This window comes from Elephas maximus, chromosome 3 (genome assembly GCF_024166365.1).
Source record: "Elephas maximus indicus isolate mEleMax1 chromosome 3, mEleMax1 primary haplotype, whole genome shotgun sequence".
NCBI classification, from domain to species: Eukaryota; Metazoa; Chordata; class Mammalia; order Proboscidea; family Elephantidae; genus Elephas; species Elephas maximus.
The window spans coordinates 7,384,989-7,408,522 of record NC_064821.1 but is presented as its reverse complement, the minus strand read 5'-3'; the positions used below and the strand labels follow the sequence as shown (position 1 = coordinate 7,408,522).

Below are 23,534 nucleotides of genomic sequence, written 5' to 3'. Positions count from 1 at the left end.
TGTTTCAGGCCATGGGCCTTTCTGCCTGCAGCCAGGAGCTCAGCAGGCCCAGAAGCCTCTCTCCCTGCTTTTGTGCTCTCTGCCCCCAGTGGCCTTTCATGTGTGCTGGGAAGTAGAAGGGGTGGTCTTTGCTGGTTCTTACTCAAAGCTGTCCCAGGAAAGCTGGATGGAAGAATGTGTGGGACCCAGCAGCAGCTGGTCTCCCTCTCTTTCTCAGGCCTTTCACAGGGGTGGACTTGGCAACCTCTTTTCCTGAGTGTTGCAGTTTGGTTACGTTTCTCTTCATTTCCTGTTAAGCAGTAACTAGGGCTCCATGAACCCTGCCCCTCAGAGGGCTCCTCTGGCTTACTTTAGAAAAACCTGACTTGGCCGTGAGAGCGGGGTCACGAGGAGACTTCCCGACCACAGCAGGAACTCCACGTAGGACTTCCTCCAGAGGCCCCGGCTCAGCCCCGCACCATCGCCAGCTGTGGGCTGGGCGCTCCTGTGGCCTCTGCACGTCCACACACATGCAGTCCGGGCCCCAGCAGGCGCTACACGTGGCATGGGAAGCAGTCCCTTCACTTCCCTGGCCACCGACCACCTGTGCAGGGGCTGGCAGGCCCAGGGACGATTTAACATCATAACGATATTAGATGCCCGCACGCTGAACATCCCACTCCTCCTGGTGGACACAAGGTCTCCTGCCCTGTGGCTCCTGAGCCCTCTGCAGGGAGGTCTTCCTGGGCCCCTGTGGTCAGACCTTTGTGCCAGAGTCCCAAGGATCCCTGCACAGAACCTTCCCTGTAGCTATTTTACGTTGATTTGGGTGACTATTCAGTTGTCCTTGTCACTAGATTATAAGCTCTTTGCGGGGCTACCCCCCCAAAATAGTTGCTATTGAGTTAACTCCTACTCATGGCAACCCCGCGTGTGTCAGAGTAGAACTGCGCTCCATAGGGTTTTCAGTGGGTGATCTTCGGGAAGTAGATCGCCAGGCGTTTCTTCTGAGGCACAGTTGGGTAGACTCAAACCTCCAACCTTTGAGTTAGCGGCTGAATGCATGAACCATTTGGACTACCGAGGGACGACTTTTTGTGGGCAGGGACTGGGTATTTCCCTTGCCTGGTATAGCCCCAGTGTCAAGCCTGGTCCCTGGCATGTCCCAAGAACTCAGTCAGAATTGTCTGATAGACACACAGATGGACAGACAGGCACCCCCCTACATGCTCCAACAATGGCTGCGTGAGTGGGTTGCAGGCAAGCAGAGCAGGAAGCATTGCTGGGAGCACATCCCCTAGGAAGCAGAGCTGGGGTGCTGCACTGAGTTGAATAGTGTTCCCCAAAGTTTGTGCCCACGCGGTACCTGTGAATGTTAAGAAGAGACCTTAGTTCGAATCCACCAGGCTTTTCTGTTGTTACTTGGAAGTAGGGCCTTTACAGATGTCGTTGGTTAACTTAAGATGAGGTCATACTGTTCAGATGAGCAGGGTGGGCCCTAATCCAATATGACTGATGTTCTTATAAAACCGACAAAATAAAACCAAACCTGTTGCCGCTGAGTCAATTCCAACTCCTGGCGACCCTATAAGACAGAGTAGAACTGCCCCACAGAGTTCCCAAGGAGAGGCTGGTGGATTCAAACTGTCGACCTTGTGTTTAGCAGCCAAGTTCTTAACCACCGTGCCACCAGGAGGGAAATTTGGATGCAGACGATGGAGGCAGGGATTGGAGTGCTATAACCACAAGCCAAGGAATACCTGGGGCCACCAGAAGCTGGAAGGGACAAAGGAGGATCATTCCCTAGAACCTTCAGAAAGAACAGCCCTGCTGACATCTTGATCCTGGACTTCTGGCCTCCAGGGCTGCGAGAGAGTAAATGCCTATTTAAGCCCCCCAGCTTGCAGCACTTTGTTCCAACTAAGAACAGATGGGTGGGGAACTAACACAGACTGGTGGGGTTCAGCTCTGACTGGGCGTTAGGACTCCAGCAGCCCCAGCCCGGTTCCCACATGAAAGTAAATTATCTTCCACGCTTCCTCAACCGTCCACCTGGTCTGCTGGGGCCCTGCCCAGCCGTGCTGTACCGTCCTGCCTTCGTGGTGGTACTCTGGCCCTCTCCTTCCTTCCCTGCCCTGGCCACATTCTCTCTGTCCACATCCTGTTTGTTCTTCACAGCTCTGCCTAGAGCTTCCTTTATCCTTGGCGTCTCCTGAGATCACCCTTCAGAAAGGATTTCCCCACCCTCCGACCTCCCAGCTCAGCGGGCTCCCACCCAGACACCACTTGCCAAGCATGTCCTTGCATCAAAAGTGCCTTTCTTCCCACCCTGCAGAAGCCGCTTAAGGACCTGCTTGTGCCTGACCCCGTCGGGGCAGGGGGGCCTGGGTCCTGCCGGCCCATGCTTCACTGAAGGAGCCATTTACATGCGCCCTAAGAAGGCTGAGTGGGGGCTCCTCCTTGGAGTGGGCCTAGAACTGTCTAGTGACAGAGCTGAATGTCCCTGCAGTGTCCCCCATGGTGGCCCTGGGCAGGGCACCAGGGAGGCCATGGGGCTCCCCAGGCCTTTCAAGGCTGGGCCAGGAACAGGTCCTACTGGTTTAAGAAATGCAAAGCTCAGAGATTGTTCCATTGGCTCGGGAATGCCAGCCAAGGTGACCTGTGCTTGGCTTGGCCAGAGAGGGCCCAGTAAGTCCTGGGCAGCCCTCCATGACCCAGACCCGGCTTGACTAGGGTTCATTGGCCCAAAGTGGGCCATCTCTGGCCTCCAGAAACCTGCTCCCCAGAACTCTGCTTAGACTCGACTGTCTTCAACCCCCCACCTGCTCCTCCACCCTGTCTTCCCCCTCGTGCCTTCCTCGCCAAGGGGCTGTTTTGACTCCACTGATATCTTCCCTCTGCCCAACAGCTCCTCCCTCAGCTGCTGGTCCCCTTTGGCTCCCTCTGTGGACTTCCCATTCCTGTCTGGGCCATCCCCCTCTCAGGTCTCAGCTGCCTCCAGGTGCCAGCCACCCCTTTTTGCACTTGTCTTCCAAACCGACTTAACTAGCCCTGACACTCAGCACCCTAAACTGTGGTACATAGGGTCTCTATGAGTCGGAACTGACTCGATGGCCCCTAACAGCAACAAACTGCCCCACGGGTACCCCAGATTCAGGTTCTTGAGTTTCATGCCCCTGATACAAGCCTCCTCCCTTCCCTTCTCGTTCTGTGCTTAGGCTGCTTCCCTGCCTGCACCCTGGCCTCCAGGGAGCTCCACACTGTGGCTCCAACTCACCATGCCACCCTCTGCCTACAGCAGCACCTAGAACACTGCCTGGCACACAGTGGGCCCTTGTAAACACTGTGAGCAAACACTCAGGCTTTGCCGCCGACAGCCCATACAGTTCTGGTGCAGGTGGTTAACACTGTCGCTGCTAACTGTAGAGTTGACAGTTCAAGTCCACCCAGAGGTGCCTTGGAAGAAAGGCCTGGCAATCTACTGAAAACACAGCCATAGAAAACTCTATGGAGCGCAGTTCTACTCTGCCAGCTGGTACCTACACAGCTAATTAATTTGATTTTGTTTCCTTCAAATCGACTTACTTCTTAAAACTTAAGTTTCTTTAAAAACGAATCTCAGTGTTATTTCTTGCTACAAGTAATTATAACTAAAAACGAAATAAAAATATAATTGAAAACAAAATAATGGGAGCAGCTCTTCCTACATCCTGTACCTCCAGGCCTGATGACCGCTCTCTCTTGTTAAAAGCACAAACCCTGTGCCTACCGTTACTGCACATCTCTATCGAAGATTCTGTAGAATCATCCTGATGGGGGCTATGAGGAGGGAATGTGGGACAGAATTTCAGATTCTCATGGAAGACACTTTGTAGATCATTGAGGCTGGATGAACCCCTGGAACTATTTTGCCCTGAGATCATCTTTAAACTTTAAACCTTCAACCAAAAATATCCCCTGAAGTCTTCTTCCAAACAATATTGTTTGTTGTTAGGTGCCATCGAGTAAGTTTCAACTCACAGCGACCTGATATACAATAGAATGAAACACTACCTGGTCCCACACCATCTTCACAATCCTTGCTATGTTTGAGCCCATTGTTGCAGCCAGTGTGTCACTCCATCTCCTTGAGGGTCTTCCTCTTTTTCGCTGACCCTCTACTAAGAGTCTCAGTCATCTAGTGCTGCTGTAACAGAAATACCCCAAGTGGATGGCTTTAACAAAGAGAAATTTATTCTCTCACAGTCTAGGAGGCTAGAAGTCCAAATTCAGGGTGCCAGCTCCAGGGGAAGAAGTTCTGTCTCTGCTGGCTCTGGGGGCAGGTCCTTGTCACCAGTCTCTCCCGGTAGAGGAGCTTCATAACGCAGGGACCCTGGGTCCAAAGGACACACGGTTTTCCTGGCTCTTGTCTTGTGGTGGTATGAGGTACCCCTGTCTCTCTGCTTGCGTCTCTTTTTATATCTCAAAAGAGATTGGTATAAAACACAACCTGATCTTGTGGACTGAGTTCCACCTCGTTACTATAACTGCCTCTAATCCGCCCTCATTAACACCACAGAGGTAGGGTTTACAACGCACGGGAAAATCACATCAGATGACAAAATTGCGGACAATCACACAATACTGGGTATCATGACTGAGCCAGGTTGACATACATTTTTGGGGGACACAATTCAATCCACAACACTTAACACGATGTCTTTTCCAGGGACTGATCCCTCCTGATAACATATCCAAAGTACATGAGATGTAGTCTTGCCATCCTTGCTTCTAAGGAACATTCTGGCTCTACTTCTTCCAAGACAAATTTGTTCATTCTTCTGGCAGTGCCAACACCATAATTCGAGGGCATCAATTCTTCTTTGGTCTTCCTTATTCACACACACGAGGCGATTGAAAACACTGTCGCTTGGGTCAGGGCACCTTAGTCCACAAGGTGACATCTTTGCCTTTCAACACTTTAAAGAGGTCTTTTGTAGCAGATTTATCCAACGCAAAAGTCGTTTGATTTCTTGACTGCTACTTCTATGGGTGTTGATTGTGGATCTAAGTAAAATGACAACTTCAGTATTTTCTCCATTTATCATGGTGTTGCTTACTGGTCCAGTTGTGAGAATTTTTATTTTCTTTATGTTGAGGTGTAATCCATACTGAACGCTGTAGTCTGATTTTCATCAGTAAATACGTCAAGTCCTTTTTGCTTTTAGCAAGCAAGGTAGTGTCATTTGCATATCACAGGCTGTTAATGGGTCTTCTTCCAATCCTGATGCCCCGTTCTTCATGTCATCCAGCTTCTCAGATTATTTGCTCAGTATACAGATTGAATAAATATGGTGAAAGGATACAACCCCACGGCACACCTTTCCTGATTTTAAACCACTTCGTATCCCCCTTGTTCTGCTCAAACAACTGCCTCTTGGTCTATGTACAGGTTCCTCATGAGCACAGTTAAGTGTTCTGAAATTCCCATTCTTTGCAGTGTTATCCACGGTCTGTTACGATCCACACAGTTGAATGCCTTTACATAGTCAATAAAACACAGGTAAACGTCCTTCTGCTATTCTCTGCTTTCAGCCAGGATCCATCTGACATCAGCAGTCATATGCATGTCCTCTTCTGAATCTGGCTTGAGCTTTTGGCAGTTCCCTGTGTACTGCTGTGACAGTTTTTGAATGATCTTCAGCAAAATTTTACTTGTGTGTGATATTAATGGTATTGTTTGATAATTTCCACATTCGGTTGGATTGCCTTTCTTGGGAACAGGCATAAATACGAATCTCTTCCAATCGGTTGACCAGGTAGCTGCCTTCCCAATTTCCTGGCATAGACGAGTGAGTGCTTGCAGCATCATGTCTGTTTGTTGAAACATCTGAATTGGTATTCCATCTATTCCTGGAGCCTCGTTGTTCGCCGGTGCCTTCAGAGCAGCTTGGACTTCATCCTCCGGTACCATCGGTTCCTGATCATGTGCTCCCTCCTGAAATGGTTGAATATCAACCAGTTCTTTTTGGTACAGTGACTCTGTGTATTCCTTCCGTTGTCCTTTGAAGTTTCCTGCGTCATTGCATATTTTGCCCATAGAATCCTTCACTGTTGCAACTCAAGGCTTGAATATTTTCTTCAGTTCTTTCAGCTTGAGAAATGCCGAGCCTGTTATTCCCTTTTGGTTTTCTAACTCTGGTTAAGCAATAGTTTAGCTTAATCAGTAAAGAATGTCTGCCTGGAGCATTGTGGTCTTTTAAAGAATTATCTATATGTGATCAAATTGACAACAGCAATGCGAAAGGTCAGATAGGAGGCTTAGGGGACAGTGAGTTTATGCTAGTGGGGGAGGAGCAACTCAAAAAAGGGGGGTGAGAATGACTGCAGAACTTGAAAATATAATCAGTGCCACTGAATTGTGCATGTAGAAATGATTGAATTGGTGTATGTCCTCTGAGTATATTCTCAACGATGACAACAAAATAACACCCACGCAGATATACAAAACCCACGTGCGAGTTTTCCCCTCACCAGAGTGAGAAGTATTGAACAAGAATTGCAGAGTGGGTCCTCTTCTCACCGTGGGATTCGTGTAACTCCACCGTGGGCCACCTTCCTCCCACACTTGGCAATACACGGCCCCACATAAGCCGTTACCTAGAAAGTCTCAGTCCCCACGGCTGCCGCGCATAGGCTCGCATAGAGTCAGGACATCCTGCCACCTTAGTCAAGGCATCTGGGCCCACTGAGAAGCGTGAGCTTTTGGATGTGGGTCACTTTGGCAACAGCCAAATCTGAGTGTCTGGGGAAAGCATGGCAGTGATTGGCGGAGTTAATGTTCTCAGGGAGTCCCCAGGGGTGACCTTGGCCGATCGTTTCAGCGTCTCTCTCCAATAAACCTTAGTCCATTTGGTAGATGATTTTTCTGCTGTCTGGTCCTCAGCCCCCGAATGGGCCTAAGACAGGCTCTTGTTCTTAGGGAGCCCCCCCACCCACCATCCCTGGGATTTATAAAACATGGGGGGACCAAAGGATCCCTCATCTCCGTCCCACGTTGCTGAGCCGAGGCCCCACAGCTGACTCAGACCGGCAGGCGCCCGTCAGCCAAGCAGTCCCTGCTCATCAGAGTCTTAGTTGTTGGAGACAGGATAGGCAGCCTGTGTGGCTTGGAGAGGGTGGCCGACGAAACTGGGATAGTTTCCTAACCTGAGCCCCCGCCCAGCTGAGCACTGCCCTCACCTTTTCTGAGGACCGTGGGCTCACCTTTTCTTCACGGCCAGGCATCCCTGCTATTGCGTTGTTGCTCTTAGCTGCCGTCCAGTTGGTCCCCGACTCATGGGACCCTATGCACGACAGAAAGAAACACTGCCTGGTCCTGCGCCAGCCCCATGATCAGCTGTGGATCGGACTGTTGTGAGCCATAGAGCTTTCATGGGCTGATTTTCAGAAGTCAGTCACCAGGCCTTTCTTCCCAGTCTGTCTGATTCTGGAAGCTCCACCGAAATCTGTTCAGCATTACAGCGACACGCAGGCTCCCGCTGACAGATGGGTAATGGCTGCGTGTGAGGCGCATCGGCCACGAATGGAGTCTGGGCCTCCCACATGAAAGGCAAGAATTCCACCACAGAACCACCACGGCCCCTGCTGTTATTTGGGGGGGTGGTAGGGGTACCGTATGAATTAGTGTCTTGCTTCTTGCTTTCTCTGGTCGAGCCAGCATTTCACCTGCTGGGGATCTTTGAGCTGCTGAAGAGGCACAGCCCTTGGGACCTGACAGAGTGTCTCTGTGAGGACCAGCGAATGTGTGTGTGATACTCACCACCCAGGGCAGCACAGAGGCCCCTGGGATGGGCAGTGTGGGCCATTTTTCTCCCCCAGCTTTCACATCCTAATTCCACAGCTCTGAAATCGCCTGCGTGTCCCCCAGGCTCTGGACGCAGCTAGGGCACCTCTTCTCTCCAGCAGGGCTCCAGGGTGGCTGAGCATTCCCTCTATGTGCCCCTCCTCCCCAGGCCTCCCCTGTGTCCTGGAACACCCCATGCCTGCTAGCTCCACACAGGGCCAGCCAAAGGCAGGAGCACGCCCCTCCTGTCCATAGAGCCCGGCCGCACCTCTGATGGGTGGGCTCCTCAGTGTGAAGCTGCAGGGACCCAGGTGTGTTTGGAACCTGGCGGGAAGGTGCTTGTTGAGGGGAGCGGGCATGAGGGGCTTTCTGTTCCTGGAGTCCCAGAGCCTGCCCAGCTCGTTGGGACGTTGACCTGCTTCCAGAATGAGATTCCGTCTAGCTCGTTGAGAACACTCCCTAGGCTCGTGAGTCAACCGGTGCCAGGAAGGCGTTGGCAGGCACAGCCCTCATTCGGGCATCTTGCTAAACATGTACCACAGACTGTTTCAGGTGGATAGAAGGAGCCCTGGTGGCACAATGGTTAAGCACTCAGCTGCTAATTGGGAGGTCAGCAATTTGAACCCACATAGCAGCTCCGCGGAAGAAAAGACCTGTCAGTCTGCTCTCGTAAAGATTATAGTCTAGAAAACCCTATGAGTCGGTCCTGCTCTGTCAGATGGGGTTAGAATCAACTTGACGGCACACAGCAACAACAGGCGTAGAGAGAGGTATAAGGAGTGGGTGGCTGGCAGGTCACCACGTGCCCACCGCCCAGCTGGAGAAATAGAACATGACTGACAGAGTGAGGGTTGAAGCTGCCAGCCCGCCGTGGCCTTGAAGGTGACGCTGGTGCATTCATTTCTGTGAACCGTTGCCTCAGGCAAGTGTGTCGCTGAAACAGCCATGTGTCGTAAACTTACACCACGTCAGTGGCATCAGTTGTTTTTTGTAACCTGCATGTTTTTACTCTGTATGATTTGAGAGTTTCGCTCACATAATACACGCAGCTGTAGTTCATCTCCACAGCTGTGTAGTTTTCTCTTGAACTGTAAACCAGTTGCCTTCGAGTTGATTCCAACTCATGGCAACCCCACGCATATCAGAGTAGAACTGTGCTCCACAGGGTTTTCAATGGCTGAGTTTTCAGAAGTGGATCGCCGGACCGTTCTTCTGAGGTGCCTCTGGGGGGACCCGAACCTCCAGCCTTTCAGTTAGCAGTCATGCGCATTCCCCGTTTGCACCCCCAGGGGCTCCACAGTACTTGTGTTCATTCTCCTCTCACCGCGTGTGCAGGACATTGCCAAGCGTTCACTGTCCCCAACGCTGCTACGTGAAGTCTTATAGATGCCGCCATGGGCACGTGTCTGAGAGATCCTCTAGACCTTGCTTGGTGTGTAAGCATCTAGGTTTTCAGTGGTGCCAGCCTGGGAAAGCAAAAAAAAAGTACTTAATTTGCATGGCCAGAAGTCTTGGATATAAAACCACAGGGTGTCATGTGCTAAAGAACGAGTGTAAAGTGTGATGTTTCAGCTTGGCCCCATTGTACTGGGGCTGCCCAGAGGCCTGGGTGCTCACAGCGTGGGTTGGGAGGGAGATCCCAGGCATGGAAGATGCCCTGTGTGGCCTGGGGGAGATGGGAACCACAGAGGGGGCTCCACCAGCCACCATGGGGGCCAGTTGGGCCGGGGGGTACCTAAGGCAGTGTCGGCATGGACAGCTTTGTTTCTGCCCTTGGCCTCCTCCCAGGCTTCCTCTCCAGGCTGCAGGTTCCTCAGGTCTCTGGGTTTTCAGTTTTAGTCTTGCAGAAAGCACCTGGCATGTGGCCATGTTGTCTGGAAGCATTACATAGTTCCTGTGGTCGGCAGAACGGTGGTCCCTCTGAAGGTGTGCGCATCCCAGTCCTGGGGCCTGTGAAAGTGGGGCCTTACGTGCCCAAAGGGGACTCTGCAGATGGATGAAGGATGTTTGTAGACCCTGAGCTGGAGAGACATTGCGGGGTAAGCCAGATGGGCCTGATGTCGTCACCAGGTGCTATAGAGTCAGCTCCGGCTCACGGTGACCCCATGTGTGCAGAGTAGAACTGCTCTCCATAGGCTTTTTAATGGCTGAGTTTTCAGAATTGGATTGCCAGGCCTTTATTCTGAGGTGCCTCTAGCTGGACTAGAACCTCCAACCTTTTGGTTAGTAGACAAGCACACCGCCTCAGTGCTGTCTGCATATGTTCTTCCTCTCCTTCTGAAACGGATCCCACAGAGGCCTCAGACGGGACTGCACGCCGGTCACAGGGAAGACGTGAAGCCCCTCAGCATCCCCTGTCACCCCATCTTTCCTTAGAACTCATATCACACAGCGAGTGACAGGCCAGTGTGTGGAGTGGTTGATTTTTGTGTTTTCAGTTTTTTATGGTAAAGTGTTTATAACTGTTTTCATGCATACAATTCAGTGACATGAATTATACCCATGCTGTGCAACCATCCCCACTGTCCACTTCCACGTGCCTTCCATCACCCCAGGCAAGCTCTGTCCCCCTTCAGCTGTGACTCCCCATGTCCCACTCTCTCCTGGTCGCCACTAACAAACTCTGGGCTCTGCGCATTTGCCTACTCTAGATTACAGGTTAGAGGAGCCTGCAGTGTGGACTACACTGAAACAAAGAAAACAAAAAGCCCTATGATTGGGCCAATGAGCAACACTGTGATAAATGGAGAAAAAATTGAAGTTGTCGAGGATTTCATTTGACATAATCCATAATCAATGCCCACGGAAGCAGCGGTCAGGCAATCAAAAGGCACGTTGCATTGGGCAAATCTGCTGCAGAAGACCTCTTTAAAGTGTTAAAGAGCAAAGCTGTCACTGGGGACTGGGGTGCGCCTGACCCAGGCCATGGTGTTTTCAGTCACCTCAGAGGCATGTGAAAGCTGGGCAGTGAGTAAGGAGGGCTGAAGAACTGATGCACTTTAATAATGGCGTTGGCGGAGAATGTTGACTATGCCATGATGGACCACCAGACACACGAACAAATCTGCCTTGGAAGAAGTACAGCCAGAATGTTCCTTGGAAGCAAGATTTCGTCTCACGTACTTTGGACGTGTTATTGGGAGGGACCAGTCCCCGGAGAAGAGCATCATGCTTGGTAAAGTAGAGGGTCAGCGAAAAAGAGAACGATCCCCAGTGAGACGGGTTGACCCAGTGGCTCCCACAGTGGGCTCAAACACAGCAGCGATTGTGAGAGGGGCGCAGGACCGGGCAGTGTTCCGTTCTGTCGTGCAGAGGGTTGCTGGGAGCCGGAACCGACTCAGTGGCACCTACCAACAACAGATACTTCACGTAAGCGGGATCGGACGGTGTGTGTCTTTGTGTCTGGCCTTCTCACTGAGCGTGACGTTTCCAAGGTTCGCCCACGTCATAGCGTGCATCAGAGCTTCACTTCTCCTTGTTGTTGGGTGTGGTCAAGTCCATTCTGACTCACAGTGACCCGGGTGCCCGGGCAGAACTGCCCCATAGGGTTTCCTAGGCTGTCGTCTTTATGGGAGCAGATCGCCAGGTCTTTCTGCTACACAGCTGCTGGGTGGGTTTGAACCAGCAGCCTTTTGGTTAAGAGCCGAGCATGTGCATAGACTGCCTGATAGTTTCTAAAACGTTCCCGCCCTCGAGTCTCAGCAGGCCACAGTCACTCCGTGTTAGAGTTGAGGAAGCTGAGGCGGAGAGACGTTGGGTTCTTGTGAAGTTGCAGCACGGCAGACGCCAGAGCCGAGACCAGAGCCCCTCCCGCTGTCACCATGACCCTGCACTGCCCTGTGACTGCACGACAGGCCTGTGTTGTGACTTGTTTAGGCACCTGGGTATCAGCGTCTTGTGAGCTCTCGATGGGCGGGTCAGTGCTGACTCAACATTTACTGGTTAATTATCTCCGCAGATAGGCAGCGGCTGGGCACCTCCCGGGCCCTGGGCTGGCTCTGCCGACCCCGGCTCAGGACGCGCCTAGCTCGCACCCTCAGCAAAGCAGTTGCCGTAGAGCCGACTCCGACTCACGGCGTCCCCAGGAGTGTCAGAATAGAACCGTGCTCATAGCGCTTTCCATGGCTGGTTTTTCGGAACCAGATTGCCAGGCCTTTCTTCTGAGGTACCCCTGGATGGACTCGAACCACCAGCCTTTCAGTTAGCAGCCAAGCGCATTAACCTTTCGTATCACCCAGGGAGTCCACCATGCCAGAAGGAAGCTAGCGTTTGAGGGTGGGAGGTTCGTCGCGTGGGGAGGAGATGAGAGGCCATCCCACGTGGTATTACGTGAATGACGACTGAGTTGTAGTTGGGGGCCACGTCACGGTGGGGAGCGGACCCAGAGAGCCTGAGGTAGGGCTCCTGGGAAGTGTCCCCCGCCCCGACAACACCCTGTGTGCCCGGGGGCTCACCACCACCTGGGACACGAGTGGTACTCGGTGCGCGCATGCTCCCTGAGCGTGTGATGGTAGCATCTGAGCATGTGTCCTGCATAGGGCCAGGCCCACTGTTGAGTGATGGGCAAGAGGGGCACAGGGCCTGTGTGCCCTGCTGACTGCATTGATTGCCCACCTGGCCCCGGCCCCTCTGGCAGCCTCCTCATCTGTGTGTTTAGGGGCTGGGCCTTGGTTTCCTGGCTCCTCCCCGTGCCGGGTTCTCACGATGAACCTCACAGGTTAGAAGAGCCGGTGAGCCTGGACAAGCAGAGGGCACAGAGGGAGCATGAGCCAGGCAGGGGGCAAACAGACCCCACGGCGGGTTGGTGGAGTACGAGCATCCAGCACGCAGTGCCTGCTGTCAGCCGTTACTCCACACCCCACAACAGGGACTGGTCAGCCAGCCCGAGGGTGGCGACGGCTTCCCCCCGACCCCCGATTGTGGTATGCTGTCCCAGGTGACCCTCCGAGGTGTTGGGCAGCCACTTGGCTGAGTCATCTGTCCCCTGAGACCTGTCCACCCTGTCTGAGGCAGAGAGCCAGGTCCCAGGTGAAGGCATGTTCCGCAGCTCCCAGTCAGAGCTTCTGCTTGCAGCTGTGCCATGGCCAAGTTCAAATACCAAACTCGGGCCCCACCCCGGCACTTCATGTTGTTGTTAGTCGCCATTGAGTCAGCCTGACGTCATGGTGACCCCATGTACAACAGAAGGAAACCCGGGTTCCATCCCCAGCCACTGTACCTCATACGCAGCCACCAACCATCTGTCGGAGGCTTCCGTGTTGTTATGCTGAACGGGTTTTCAGCAGCACTTCCAGACTCAGGTAGACTCGGAAGAAAGGCCGGGTGATCTGCTTCGGAAAGTCAGCCAGTGAAAACCATATGGGTCACCTAAATATAAAATCTAAAACGATAAAGATCATGGAAGAAAAAATAGGGACAACGTCAGGAGCCCTAATACAAGACATAAACAGTATATAAGACATTATAAAGAATGTAGAAGAAAAAATAGATAACTGGGAGCTCCTAAAAATCAAACACCTATGCCCATCCAAAGACTTCACCAAAAGAGTAAAAAGACTACCTACAGACTGGGAAAAAGTTTCTAGCTATGACATTTCCGATCAGCGCCTGATCTCTAAAATCTACGTGATACTGCAAAAACTCAACTGCAAAAAGACAAATAACCCAATTAAAAAATGGACAAAGGATATGAATAGACACTTCACTAAAGAAGACATTGAGGTAGCTAACAGATATATGAGGAGATGTTCACGATCATTAGCCATTAGAGAAATGTGGATTAAAACTACAATGAGATTTCATCTCACTCCAACATGGCTGGCATTAATCCAAAACACACAAAATAATAAATGTTGGAGAGGCTGTGGAGAGACTGGAACACTTATACACTGCTGGTGGGAATGTCAAATGGTACAAACACTTTGGAAATCGATTTGGCACTTCCTTAAAAAGCTAGAAATAGAGCTACCACACAATCCAGCAATCCCACTCCTTGGAATATATCCTATAGAAATAAGAGCCTTTACATGAACAGATATATGCACACCCATGTTTACTGCAGCACTGTTTACAATAGCAAAAAGCTGGAAGCAACCAAGGTGCCCGTCAACCGATGAATGGATAAATAAATTATGGTATATTCACACAGTGGAATACTACGCATTGATAAAGAACATTGAGGAATCTGTGAAACATTTCATAATGTGGAGGAACCTGGAAGGCATGCTGAGTGAAATTAGTCAGTTGCAAAAGGACAAATATTGTATAAGACCACTATTATAAGAACTTGAGAAATAGTTTAAACTGAGAAGAAAACATTCTTTTGTGGTTACGAGAGGGGGAGGGAGAGAGGGTGGGAGGGGGTACTCACTAATTAGATAGTAGATAAGAACTATTTTAGGGGAAGGGAAAGACAGCACACAATACAGGGGAGGTCAGCACAGTTGGACTAAACCAAAAGCAAAGAAGTTTCCTGAATAAACTGAATGCTTCGAAGGCCAGTGTAGCAGGGGCAGGGGTCTGGGGACCACGGTTTCAGGGGACATCTAAGTCAATTGGCATAATAAAATCTATTAAGAAAACATTCTGCATCCCACTTTGAAGAGTGGCGTCTGGGGTCTTAAACGCTAGCGAGCAGCCATCTAAGATGCATCAATTGGTCTCAACCCACCTGGATCAAAGGAGAATGCAGAACACCAAGGATACAAGGTGATTACAAGCCCAAGAGACAGAAAGGGCCACATGAACCAGAGACGACATCATCCTGAGACCAGAACTAGATGGTGCCCAGCTACACCCGATGACTGCCCTGACAGGGAACACAACAGAGAACCCCTGAGAGAGCAGGAGAGCAGTGGGATGCAGACCCCAAATTCTCGTAAAAAGACCAGACTTAATGGTCTGACTGAGACTAGAAGGACCCTGGTGGTCCTGGCCCCCAGACCTTCTGTTGGCCCAGGACAGGAACCATTCCCGAAGCCAACTCTCAGACATGGATTGGACTGGTCAATGGGTTGGAGAGGGATGCTGGTGAGGAGTGAGCTTCTTGGATCAGGTAGACACTTGAGACTATGTTGGCATCTCCTGCCTGGAGGGGAGATGAGAGGGTGGAGGGAGTTAGAAGCTGGTGAAATGGACATGAAAAGAGAGAGTGGAGGGAGAGAGCAGGCTGTCTCATTAGGGGGAGAGTAATTGGGAGTGTGTAGCAAGGTGTATATGGGTTTTTGTGTGACAAACTGACTTGACTTGTAGACTGTCACTTAAAGCACAATGAAAATTATTAAAAAAAAAAAACCCCATATGGATCACAATGGTCTGATCCGTCGCTGGTCAAGGGACTGGGACAGGACCAGGCAGCATCTCGGTCCGCCGTCCATGGGGTTGCCAGGAGTCAGGGCTGACTCAACAGGGGTAACAACAACAAGGGAGGAGCTTTCCAGGCTGAAGGAACAGCAGCGATGAAGGCTCTGGGGAGGGACTGAGGTTAGTGCGTTGAAAAGGTCGAAAAGCAGGAAGCACTGGCCCGAGGGGACCCTGAGACCTGTACGAGATGAGGTCCAGAGAGGCAGAGTCTTTTTTTTTTCCCATACCAACAAGGCATCTTTATTCACAGTAAAATTCCCAGGGTTCACAGAGGAGAGGCCTTTCTCTGCAGGCAGGCAGGTGATACCTTCCTCTCTAATCGGCCTGTGGGGCAGGTCTGCAATCTGGATGGGCTATAGCCGCTCCATTGAGCTGCTGTGGGTGTTGTTGGGTGCTGTGGAGTCAATTCGGACCCACAGTGACTTCATGTGACAGAGTAGAACTGCACCACAGGGTCTCCTAGGCTCTAGTCTTTACAGAAGGAGCCCTGGTGGCACAGTCGTCACGCACTTGGCTGCTGAACCCACGAGCTGCTCTGCAGGAGAAAGATGCGGCAGCCTGGTTCCTTAAAGATTTACAGCCCTGGAAACCTGTGGGACAGTTCCACTCCATCCCATAGGGTGACTAGGAATCGGAATCGACTCAGTGGCAATGGGTTTGTCTTTTGGAATCTTTGCTACTGGTGGTTTGAATCACCAACCTTTTGTTTTTTAATTTTATTGTGCTTTAGGTGAAAGTTTACAGCACAGACTAGTTTTCTCATTCAAAAATTTAGGCACACATTGTTCTGTGACACTGGTTGCAATCCCTGCAATGTGTCATCATTCTCCCCCTTTCCGCCCTGGGTTCCCTGTGTCCATTCGTCCAGTTTTCCTGCCCCTTCCTGCCTTCTAGTCTTTGCTTTTGGTCAGGTGTTGACCATTTGGTCGAACTAAGGAGTCTGTTCTTCGTGTGTGTTATTTGTTTTGTAGACCTGTCTAATCTTTGCTGAGAGGTGGGCTTCAGGAGTGCCTTCAGTTCTGAGTTAGCAGGCTGTCCGGGGGCCATAGTCTCGGGGGTTCCTCCAGTCTCTGTCAGACTAATAAGTCTGGTCTTTTTTTGTGAATTTGAACTTTGTCTTACCTTTTCCTCCCACTCTGTCCAGGACCCTCTACTGTGATCCCTGTCAGGGTGGTCGGCGGTGGCAGCCGGGCACCATCCAGTTCTTCCGGGCTCAGGCTGGTGGAGGCTGCGGCTCACCTGGTCCGTTAGTCTCCCGGACTGTTCTTTTCCTTGTGTCTTTGGTTTTCTTCGTTCCCTTTGCTCCGGACAGGAAGCTGTGTATTAGATGGCTGCTCGCAGGCTCTTCAGACCCCAGATGGTACTGACCGAAGCAGCGTGTAGAACATTTTCTCCATGAACTGCGTTATACCATTGACCTAGCTGTCCCCTGAGACCACGGTCCCCAGCCCAGAGGGGCAGAATCTTGGGAGAGAAGGGGTCAGGGTCAGTAGTGTGACCTGAGAGGTGGCTGGTGGCCAGAGAATCAGGAGGGTTTCCTGGGAGAGGTGACTCCTGATGTAAAAAACACAAACCTGTTGTCAGGGAGTTGGTTCCGATTCGTGGCAACCCGGTGTGTGCAGAGTAGGACCGTCCTTTTCAAGGCTGTGACCTTTCGGAAGCACATCACCAGGACTTCCTTCTCAGGTGCCTCTGGGTGGGTTCGAACAAGCAACCTTTCAGTTAGTAGCTGAGCGGTTAACCACTGGTGCCAGCCAGGGGCTCCTGATTAGATGGGCCTTTCAAATGGAAAGGGTCTTGGAGCAGGGGAAGATGGCGCCTGTGTCTCAGGAGGGGTGGAGGCAGGGGCTCTGGGCCCTTAGACCACTCACCTCACTTGTGGTTGTCGGGGTCCTCGTGGCCCCTGCGCTGGGACTGTGCCCGCGTACCTGCCGCCGGTCGGTGTGCGCGCTGTCTGGCGCAGCATTTGTCCCAGGGCCTTTGTGCAGCTCAGCTGCCCCGCCGCTTCCCAGGATTCTCGAGCCCAATGTCCAGTCTCTTCCTGAAGGGCTGCCACTTGTGTCAGCAATGCCAGTGATGAAAGATCAGTTTTTCAAAAACATCTTACCATTTGTGTGCACGCGCGTGATATAATTGCGCTCCGCCGGCAGCTGCCCCGCAGTGAGCACGCGTGCCTGTGGCCGGTGGTGCCGGGCAGGGGTGGGCTGTGCTGGGATGCAAGGCTTTGTAGCTCATTTGCTCGCAGGTTGAGTTTTTATTTTTATAAGTTCTCGTCCAAAATTGGTCTTCCCGGTTGTGTGACGTGCAGCCTCCCTGCTGTGTTCCTGCAGTGGGAGATTAAAATTCACGAGGCCGATTCTTATCTCAATAGTTTCCGTCTGGTGAGAGTTCCCATACCTGTCTGCTCCTTGGGCCTGGGCCCCAAGCAGTCTTTGGCATCTGGGTCGTTTGGTGACATTCCCTGTCAGGCTGAGGGCCAAGCTTGAGTCACACACCACAGTTCTACATCCACTGCACGTCGCTTGTGGGCAGGCTTGTCTCCACCATCTCCTGGGTAGGGAGATGGTCAGGCCCTCTCTCCCCAGAGTACCAGAGGTTAGAGGAAGCTTCCAGCCTTTGATACTAATTGATGCTAAAGGAGCAACTTAATATCAGCTGTATTTCATTTAAAAACAAAAAGATACAGATTCTGTGACCCTTTTGGTACTAACCGATACTAAAGGGGCAACTTAGTATCACCTTATTTCACGTAAACTGGAAAAGGTACAAATTCTGTGAGCTCTTATCCACTCAAGCAGCCCTGCTTCACAGAGCAAACAGTAAGTGCCCCAACTCGAAGCCTGCCCTTCCAGAGGTGACGAGGTGGAGCCTGCATACTCCCCCAGGCTGTGAGACTAACCAGGGACTAACCTGGTGAACCGTGAATGGGGGGGGCGGAGACTGTTGTCGATGCTTCAGCTTCCAATGGGGGAACCGGCCATCCCGAGTGGAAACCCCAGAACCGCTGAGCTTAGTGCCGAGCTGAGGCCATGTTCTGGTTTCATCATTGAGGAAACTGAGGTCACTCTGAGAGTCCCCGGTGGAGCCAAGACGAGTACCAGTGGTCTGCTGACCCCAGGGCCCCCCACCAGCTCAGTGAGCTGGGGACACTCCTTGCTGTGCGTGCATCTCTTTTGACCCCATCATCCTGGGGCCTTGCAGCAGGACAGGGTGCCGCGCAGCCACCCGCTCAGCTGAGCCCCTCGTCTTCCTCCCTGGCCTTTGGTCAGAGACCCTCTCTGAAGCACCCACCTTGTGGGTGGCTAGATGGGAAGGGGCTGGAGTGGAGGCCAGCAGGACAACACTGAGGGGCCTATTCAGTGCCGGGAGCAGCGCCAGGAGTGTGGGGTGGTGAGCGTCAGCCAAGTGACATCGCTGAAGCCTCATTGCATGCCAGGCAGTGATGGCAGGAACCAGGTCACAGAGCTGGTGTCCCTTCTGTCCTCTTGCAGCCCACACCTGCTTCAGTGACAGACGTTGGATTTCCAGTTAGGGGTGTAAGGCCAGTTTGGGAGACACTGACAGAAATGGCATCGAGGCCTCTGAGAGCTAAGGGGAAGTTCGGTGGGAGAAGAACCAACAGGCAGGGACCGAGAGGAGTCCCAGGGGGCTGCAGCTGGTGGGGCCAGCCCTGGAGTGTAGGGGGTTCCAGACTTGTCTTCGGGGCTGCGCAGAGAAAGGGGCAAGGATGAGGCCCAGGGCAGCGAGACCAGCAAGGGGGCTTCGCAGGAGTCAGACCAGGCGGGAAACAGCACGTGAAGGATTCCTTGGTGTGTAAAGCCCGTGGCCAGAGGTCCAGTGACAGTGCTGTCAGTGAAGAAGACAACCTCTGGCTGCTGGGGCTAGGCCCCAGGTGACCTCAGCGTCACCCCTTCCTTGTCTCCAGGACAGCAACACATGAGCCTTGACTCCTAGCTCGTCCTTCGGCTTCCACAGCACTGAGTAATCTCCTCGTGTCATCTCTCCCTGAAGGCAGCTCCCTCCGCCTTGGCCCCTGCTGCGCTGCTTGCACCCGGCCTCCTGATGAGGCCCCACAGTGCTTTGTAGAGAGCTGCTCTTGCTTAGGCCTGTGCCGGGCGGGGAGCGAGCCCAGACTGCACAGATGCTCAGCCCTCTGCCGCCCAGATGGCGGATCACCTCTCCTGAGAGCCAGGAGCTTAGCAGTCCGGAAGTGCTTTTGTGCAGACCAGAGGCTGAAGCCCGCGAGTGCCCAGTGCCCGGCACTGTGGGGCCAGAAGGCCGCGTTGTTGGAGGGCTCCACAGCACTCCTAACTCTCACCTCTGGCTGCTTGTCCGTGCAGGGACCCAGGCACTCAGCGGCTCCCGTGACCTGGCTGGAGAAGCAGAGCCAGTGTCTCGTTCTGGTTCTCTGATTCTGCGCCGGGCTGCTGCCACCAGCCCCTGTCCCAGGGGCCTGCCCTTCTCCCCAGAGGCTGCCACGGGCCTCGAAAGCCAGACTTTGGTTCCCCGAAACCCTGAGCGTGCCCTGGAGCTGTGTCTGTGGGTGTGGTCTGTCCCCTTCTGGCTAGACTGGGGGCTGTGGTGCCTGGTTGGGGATTTCCACTTGAAAAATAACTTCAAAAGCCTCCCCCTGCTTCATTGCTTCCCAGTTCCCATCTAGAGACAGACGGCTTTCTAAAGAACGCTGAGCAGGATAGAGAGGAGTCGGAGACCCCTTGTGCCTGGGGTTTCCCCACAAACTCGGGCACCAGGACCCCTGGTATGTCTGAGGAGGTTTCAATTCATGAGGACCTTCCCCTCCATGGGGCCTGGCTCAGGCTTTCAGACGACACACACGTTTATTAGGAGTCCGAGAGGATAGAGTTCCTACGTGGCCTGGAGCCTCCAGCAACTTGCCCTGCCCACCTCAGCCGTGGGGCTGATTTCTACCCTGTGATTCCTCACAACTGGGACTGGAAAGCTCACCACAGACAGCTCCTGTTTTCTTGGTCCCTTCCCACCCTGCGCCTCTCCCTCGCCCTCCCGAGCCTCAATGCTGCAGGGACCCCTGCCGGGCTCCAGGTACCAGGGCTCTGCCGGGGGACGCCCCTGCAGTGTCTGCCCTGACTCAGAAAAGCAATGTTCTCAGGGCAGCATGGAGTCGATGCCACCACTCGGCAAGCACTTCACAGCCAAGTGACCCGTGAAGAGAGCCTGGGTGCCGTGGGTGATCTGGGGCCACCCTGAGCTCCTGAGCAGGGGCAGACGGCCTAGTGCTGGTGACCCTGGGACGTGCTCCCCTGCTCGCCTTCTGGAAAGGAGCGCAGAGAGGAGGGGAGGGAAGGCCAGCACCGAGTGTGTCCCCGAGCCCCAGGCCAAGCCCTGGGCTGTGCCGCTCCTGGAGTGTGACTCACAGGGAAGAGGGTTGTGGTGGAAACACGCATAGTTACCATGGCTGCACTTGGCAAGAGGCCCTCCAGATGTTGGGAGGCCAAAGCTGGAAGGGGCCTTAAAGACTACACAGCCGCCCTTGAGCCCATCCTGTCGTTTCTCCTTGTCCCTATGCCATCATCCAGGTCAGGAACTTCTCAGCTCTGGTTGGGGTCCTCACAGCCCATGTGGGGTCTTCCTGGGGCTTTCGGGGGCCTTCACCCCTCCAATTCCTGACCAGGCCACACACCTCAGTCTCCCCATCTGTAAGATGGAGCTGCTGGTCCCTCCGTCATTGCGTGGGGGTGACACACCCATGACATGAGAAACAGCAAGTGCTCTATGGCACCCTTCATTTAGCAGACCATGGGTGGCGGCTCTTGTGGCTCCACGCGTCCGCCGGCCATTGCCCCACGCCTTCCCCAGAACGCCCGCTGCCCTTCCTCACCTGTTGAGATCTGGCTCTTCCCCTCCACCCCTGGCTTGTCCAGCCTGGGCCCGACCCCTCCTCTGCTTGTCTGCTCCCAAGATGCTGCCTTTTCCAGGTCATTCATTCCATTTTCCTGCTGGTAACCATAAGCCTCTGCCCATGGGCTGGGCTCCGGTGGCTGGAGGGGACAAGACTCGTCGCAGCCTCACAGGCTTCACTGAGCCGGGAGGGTGGAGTGAGGAGGTCGCCATATAGCACAGCGTGGCATGGATCATCATGGGGTAACAGACGCACAAGTAGACATTAGCCAGGCAGAGGGCAGAGGAGAAGGCACCCAGACATCCTCACCCCGGCCCAGATGACACTGAGCCGCCACTGTTCACCTGCGAGGGGGCTGTCAGGTGCCTCAGAATCTGACCCACATGGAGATAACAGCTGTCTCAGCATGACAACCCTGGAGCTGTCCCCTCTAGGCCAGCCACACCTGGAGCAGAAAACCCAGGAGCCTTTGAGTCGACTCCAGTTCACAGTGACCCCAGGCATGTCAGAGTAGAACTGTGCTCCACAGGGTTTTCAATGCCTGATTTTTTGGATGTAGATTTCCAGGCCTTTCTTCCGCGGCACCTCTGGGTCTACGTGCACCTCCAACCTTTTGGTTAGCAGCCGAGCATGTTCGCCATGTGTGCCACCAGGGCCTCTTGAGCAGCCCTGGTTACCCTCCGCCCCTCCTCTGCGCCGGTTTCATTCTTTGAAAAAGAAAAAAGACTCAATTCATCAAAACCAGTTGCCTGGACAGTCACAGAATGGCCGTTCACTCGCTGTCTTATTGGTCAGGTTTCACGGCGGAGACAGTTGCAGGACAGGTCTTCCATCCAAGGCCTCTGACTCGGCAGGCTTCTACTTGCTTCTCCAGGTGTCGCCAGTTGGCCATCACAGATGTGGTGCTCTGTGCAGAGGGGCCATCTCTCTGAGCTTAAACAAAAACTATCCTCCCGCCTCTGGTTCCCGCACGCTTCCTTGGGTGCCAGCTCACTCTAGCTCACGCTCTCAGCTCTCGGCAGCGTCTCCTGGAATTCGTTTGGTTGGTTTTCCACCCCCGTTGTCTTTCCCTTCCGCATGCCAGATTCCTCACTCCTCTAAAGATGACCAGAGGTTGGGAGCGCTCAGGACGCCTGTCCCTGCAAGGACACCTCCCTCCTCGGCTTGGTCTTTGTTATTAATGCCCATGAGTGCACATGCATGAAAGGGTGCCTCCCTCGGCCTGGTTTCAGTTAATGCTCACGGGCGCACACACGTGGGAGGAAGTTCCAGGCTCTGGGGTTAAACTCCACCTACATCTCAGGGTCTCTCATGCCACGGGGGCTCAGTTCACCTGGACATGGTCAGAGAATTATGGCTTTATGGCCATTTGCGGGCGTGCCATCGTAATTGGGACATTCAGGCCAGGTCAGACACGGGAGAGCTGCTCGAGTTGGGGCAGGGGGAGTGGACAGAACTAGAGCCTTCCTCCCAGGCCCTCACACAGGTCCCCCAGCACAGCCAGCAGCTCAGAGGCTGAGTCGCAGACTGAGAACTCAGAGCTGCAGCTGCTCCGCAGTGGGCTGTGTCCCTCACAGATATGCTGACTCCTAACCCTGGCACTTGTGAATGTGACCTTGTCTGGAAAGAGGGTCCTTGCAGATGGTGTCAAGTTAAAATGAAGTCATTAGGACCAATTGCTGTTGAGTCCATTTCGACCCATGGCGACCCTGCATGTATCGAGTAGAACTGTGCTCCATAGGGTTTTCAATGGCTGGTTTTTTGGAAGTAGATTGCCAGGCCTTTCTTCCAAGGTGCCTCTGAGTGGGCTCAAACCTCCAACCTTTTGGCTAGCAGCTGAGCATGTCCACTGTTGGCACTGCTCAGGGCCTCCTACTGGAGTAGGGCAGGTCCTAGTCCATTGACTGGTGTCTTTGTAAGAGGAAAAGAGACACAGACACACGGGGAAGACAGCTACATGAACATGGCAGCAGAGACTGGAGTGATGCAGCCCCAAGCAGCAAACACCGAGCATCACCAGGAGCCAGCAGAAGCTGGAAGAGGCAAGGGAGGGTCCTCCCCGGAGCCGTCAGAGAGTGTGACAGAGGGAAATCAAGCCACCTTGATTTTGGACTCCAGCCTCTAGAGCTATGAGAGGATATGCTTCTGTTTTGACCCTCCCAGGAATAATGTTGAGTGGGGTGCCCACTGGCTGAGAGCCGAGGTGTGGCGCCAGGCCTCCACCAGACAGAGGCCCTGCCAGGTCAGCCCAACCAGGGCCTTAACCAGGCCCTTCTCAGTCCCGGCTCTCAACCGCAGGGGCAGTCCACCTCAGTCCCCGTGCCCTTTGAGGCAACACAGTAAGTCCTTCTGCAGAAAGTTCCAGATGGCATAGCCTGGCACCTGAATCTGGGGCATAGTCTTCTGGAACGTTCCCTGTCAGGGCTGGGCCCGTGTTTTTCCTGGGGGAGAGGAGGTGCCGACTTCATCACACCCATGTGGGTATCACAA

General features: G+C 53.3%; 1 protein-coding gene across 2 annotated transcripts in view; it reads left to right on the top strand.

The window, feature by feature from the left end:
* SH3GL1 (SH3 domain containing GRB2 like 1, endophilin A2) overlaps positions 1-23,534 on the top strand; it is a 46,149-nt gene that overhangs the window by 10,565 nt on the left and 12,050 nt on the right. The gene's annotated exons all lie outside the window — the stretch shown is intronic.